At 42.8% G+C, this 4,457-nt stretch overlaps 1 non-coding gene across 1 annotated transcript; it reads right to left on the bottom strand.

Moving 5' to 3' along the window:
• Nucleotides 1–658: 658 nt before the first annotated feature.
• On the bottom strand, nt 659–731 carry TRNAV-AAC. The gene has a single exon. It is a non-coding gene; the product is annotated as a tRNA-Val (tRNA).
• Between the last annotated feature and the right edge of the window lie 3,726 nt (nt 732–4,457).

Here is a 4,457-nt window from a genome sequence, read left to right as displayed (position 1 = left end):
AATTCAAGACAAGCCTTGCCAACATGGCGAAACCCCATCTCTACTAAAAATACAAAAATTAGCCGATCGTGGTGGCGGGCGCTTGTAATTCCAGATACTCGGGAGGCTGACAGGAGAATCGCTTGAACCCGGGAGGCGGGGGTTGCAGTGAGCAGAGATGGAAGAAAGCCAGTCTCACCTGCGAGGTGCAGGCGAAACTCCGTTTCTCAAAAAAAAAAAAAAAAAAGTGTTTCCTCTCTGTGCTTCAGCGAAAAAAAAGAGCAAGTCCAGTAATTCCCCGACGGGCTCAAACCGAAGCCCTGTTCCTTAGAAATCCCCGAGGAAATTTCCTCCGCGAAAAACCCGCAAGTGCTGCTCTCTGGATTCCAAGAAAGCCAGTCTCACCTGCGAGGTGCAGGCGAGTGGGGTTCTGGGACTCCGGTGCCTATTGGGGTTGCCACCACCGGGGCCACTCAGATGGAGATCAGAAAAGGAGGATGAGAGTGAGGGTTCGGCGTGGGGTAGGGAATGGTGTGACGCTGGATTCAGCGCCACGTTGCTGGGTGACAGAAGGAGCACAGAAGTTGAGGGTTCACGTGCTCGGCAAAAGCAAAGATTCTGTTGGTTTAAAGGAAAATACTCAAAACCAGAATTAGCGATGGAAGAAAATGCGAACTGTTGTTTCCGCCCGGTTTCGAACCGGGGACCTTTCGCGTGTTAGGCGAACGTGATAACCACTACACTACGGAAACTTCCTGTCGACAACTCGCTTCTTTCTCACTTAAAAGACTAGTCCTGAATTCTCCCTCTTTCCCTCCACACCCCTATATATATATTTTGATTATGGTGAATTGCACACTTTCACAGTTGCTATTTATAATATAAAAACTCGATGACCTAATTTAAGTTGGGGAACATTTGATAAATAATTGGTCTGTACTTTTTTGTATAACAAAATATATTTCCTAGTACTTATATAAAGAAGAGGCATAGAATTAATTTTGGAAAGGTAATTTGTTAAGATTTATGCATCTATGAATCTATGAACTAATTTTTAAACCTATTTCTAGTATTTAGATGTTCTTCCCATTGTTTTATACTTTAAAAAATACTGATTAGTTTTCAAATTTGTACCTGTTTTAATGTTTAGTTGTAACCAAATAGTAGCTTCAATGATAACTCAACTGGAAGGAATTCTATAAAAATAGAGCATTATGCTTCCCATAACAATAATAATAACTGACTGGCTAATGGCTTAACCTAGTATAGTGTAGTACTTGGTGATCTAATTAGAAAAGAAACTCTTTTCCTTCTAGAAATACTTGCCGACCTCCTTGCGGAAAACCCTCCCTTTCCGCTGTCTGCATTGGGATGAGAACCAGATCCACCAGGGAGATGCAGACCAGGGAGACCCTTCCTCCTGTTAACACTAGCGGGGCTGGTGGAACCCAGCCGACCATGCAGGAGGGAGGAGCTGGCAACGCCCTGAACGGTGGCAGGGGAAAGCACGCTGGTGTCAGCCTCTCTAGGGTTTGGATAAGCCGATTTCAAGTCCAGGACAGTAGAGAAAACAAAAGAGCTCTGTTCAAATTAAAAGAAAAAAAAATCCTACTGAGTTTCAAACCAAGGGTCTTTACTGTATTGGGGAAATGTGATAACCACAATACCAGTAAAATTTGCCTTTGGTCCCATGTCTCTTCCACAGGAAAAAAAATAGAGGTTTTCCAGATGCCCCAGGTTCTATAATCTCAAAGCTGCCCTTTCTTTCCAGAAACTGTCACAGTGGTGGTATATTTCTTGCCCTTGTACTTTTAGTGAACTGAAATCAACAGCCAAACTTTATCATTTTAGCAATCAAAGTATTCACTCATGAGCCCAATTTCTTTGCAAATGCCAGGCAAGAAAACCTCAATTAGACAGAGGAGTAGGGAGCAGATGATTTGATTTTTTTAAAAAATTCTACCATAGTGTCCTAATCTTATCTATGCAACTTGTTCGGATCTTCACCTTTCTAGTGCCAGAAAATGAGCCTTTTAGGAACCAGGACCTGTAAGACTGAGCTCTTGGGACTATTAGCATTTGCTGCAGAGCAGGAAAGCTTCAGGATGAGATATATTGGGGAACAGGCACAAGGTTACAAGACTGGACCCTATGTCACAAATAATTATTTCTCTGGAATGTGACAGTTCAATGTTATTTGATTTAGAAAAGGAGGATAAAACGCTAGTGTATTTTTTTCTTTTCTTTGTTCTTCTCTCCCTTTTCACTGTCTTCCTCTATCTACTTTCACTGCACACTTAGAAGCAAGCTGCCTTCTCCCAGATTCCTCCTTATAACTTCACTTTGCATATAAACACCACAAACTCTCTGTGCTTAGAGATGGTGGTTGGGCTGCCAGACCAGTCTGGAGAAAGTCTGTGCTTACATTTTCCTCTACTTAGTATTCTTTCTTCCATGGGTGCCAGGAACAGAAAGCCCCTTCTCACCTTGAAATCATGTGAGCTGGTAGTAGCTGGATCATGAATAATTGGAATGCTGTGGGTAACAACTGAAAGAAAGGCTGTAATTCCCAATTAACAAATTAGACTGTATTTCCCAATTAACAAATCAAGACCAGATTAGCAGCAACAATGATCTTTAAAAATATTGTTAAAGGAAAAAAGAAAGAAAAAGATAAAAAATATTGTTAAACTGGACATAGTGGTGTACCCCTAGTTCTAGCTACTCTGAAGACTAAGTAAATCAGGAAGATTCTTGAGCCCAGGAGTTTGAGGCTGCATGTGCAATGATTGTGTCTGTGAAAAGCCACTGCCCTCCAGCCTGGGCAATATAGGGAGACTCCATCTCTAATTTTAAAAAAATTGTTGGCCGGGCGCGGTGGCTCAAGCCTGTAATCCCAGCACTTTGGGAGGCCGAGACGGGCGGATCACGAGGTCAGGAGATCGAGACCATCCTGGCTAACACGGTGAAACCCCATCTCTACTAAAAATACAAAAAAAAACTAGCCGGGCGAGGTGGCGGGCGCCTGTAGTCCCAGCTACTCGGGAGGGTGAGGCAGGAGAATGGCGTAAACCCGGGAGGCGGAACTTGCAGTGAGCTGAGATCCGGCCACTGCACTCCAGCCCCGGCAACAGAACGAGACTCTGTCTCAAAAAAAAAAAAAAAAAATTGTTGTAAACACATTTATTTCTTATTAATTAAAATAAATTATTGGCTGGGTGCAGTGGTTCACGCCTGTAATCCCAGCACTTTGGGAGGCTTAGGCGGGATGATCACTTGAGCCTTAAGTTTGAGACAGCCTGGGCAACATCGCCAGACCCGCATTTCAATTTTTTTTAAAAAGAAAAATAAATTATTGAGCTACAAACAATGTGCCAGACAATTGTGACCCTATGTTGTCACTAGCAGTGCCAGAGACATGCAGGACAAGATTACACAATCCTAACTCTCAAGGAGAAGAAAGAGGCACACAAGCAGTCAATACGCCATAAGCAAAAAGTGGAGCAACAGACGTACAGATTGCGGAGCATTTGGATGGGAGTATAGAGAGGAGGCATCTCCCTAGTCCTTATGAACTGGCAGGGCAGATCTGGCAGGGATCTATGGAGCCAAAATATCTGGGTACAATTCCTTCCTCTGCCACTTTCTCATCATATGTAGGATTTTAGGCAGGCTATTTGGCTTCTTCGTGACTCTGTCCGAGTTGGTAAAATGGATACGGATACAGTGTCTACCTCATAGAATTATAAACTCAATTAAGAAAAACTCCCTGAAATGTTTCAGACAGTGCTTAACTTACAGAGGTAGTTACTGCTTTCATTTTTAGCTTTGTCAAGCCTCTTTAGTCAAGATCTATCCTTGTCATTTCCGGTTTACATTTGAGCAAGTTAAGGCTTAGAACAATGTATTGAGGTTATGCTAGCTAGGAAGGGACACCACCAGGTGTGTTTGTCTCCAGAACTGGTGTTTTTGACCACCATACTATACTAGGTAGTTTTATAAACCTCTGGAAAAAAAAAAAAAAAAAAAACATTGATTATAGAGAATATTATGGACCTCCTTATTTCCATGATCCTACTTCAACAGTTAGGCTCTCCTCCCTCTGCCAACCCCCATGATAATTTAAAGCAAATTTAGACATTTTCATGTAGCAACAGCTTTTTGTGGCATTTTCGTAGCATATGCTTCCATTTGACTTTGTAGTTAAAGAGGAAATTTGTTGAGCTGTTCTCCACTGGGCGGGAGAGATGCCATGCAGGGAGTCCTAAGCTTCCTATTGTCCCTCAGATCAGTAAAGAAGACCAGCCCTAAGCTGCTGACCACAGGTTCATGGGACTCTTCTGAGGGAATGTGAAGCCCAGAACTTATGCTAGTGATTCCCCAGGTGGAATATCCCTAAGATTCCCTGCCATACCCTCTTCTAGTGCAGAGGGTCTCTGGTATGGTCCACAAGTCTTACTTTTTAGAAGCTTCCAGGT

This window comes from Colobus angolensis, unplaced genomic scaffold (assembly GCF_000951035.1).
Source record: "Colobus angolensis palliatus isolate OR3802 unplaced genomic scaffold, Cang.pa_1.0 Scaffold237, whole genome shotgun sequence".
Taxonomy (NCBI): Eukaryota; Metazoa; Chordata; class Mammalia; order Primates; family Cercopithecidae; genus Colobus; species Colobus angolensis.
This window is presented reverse-complemented; position numbering and strand designations above follow the sequence as displayed.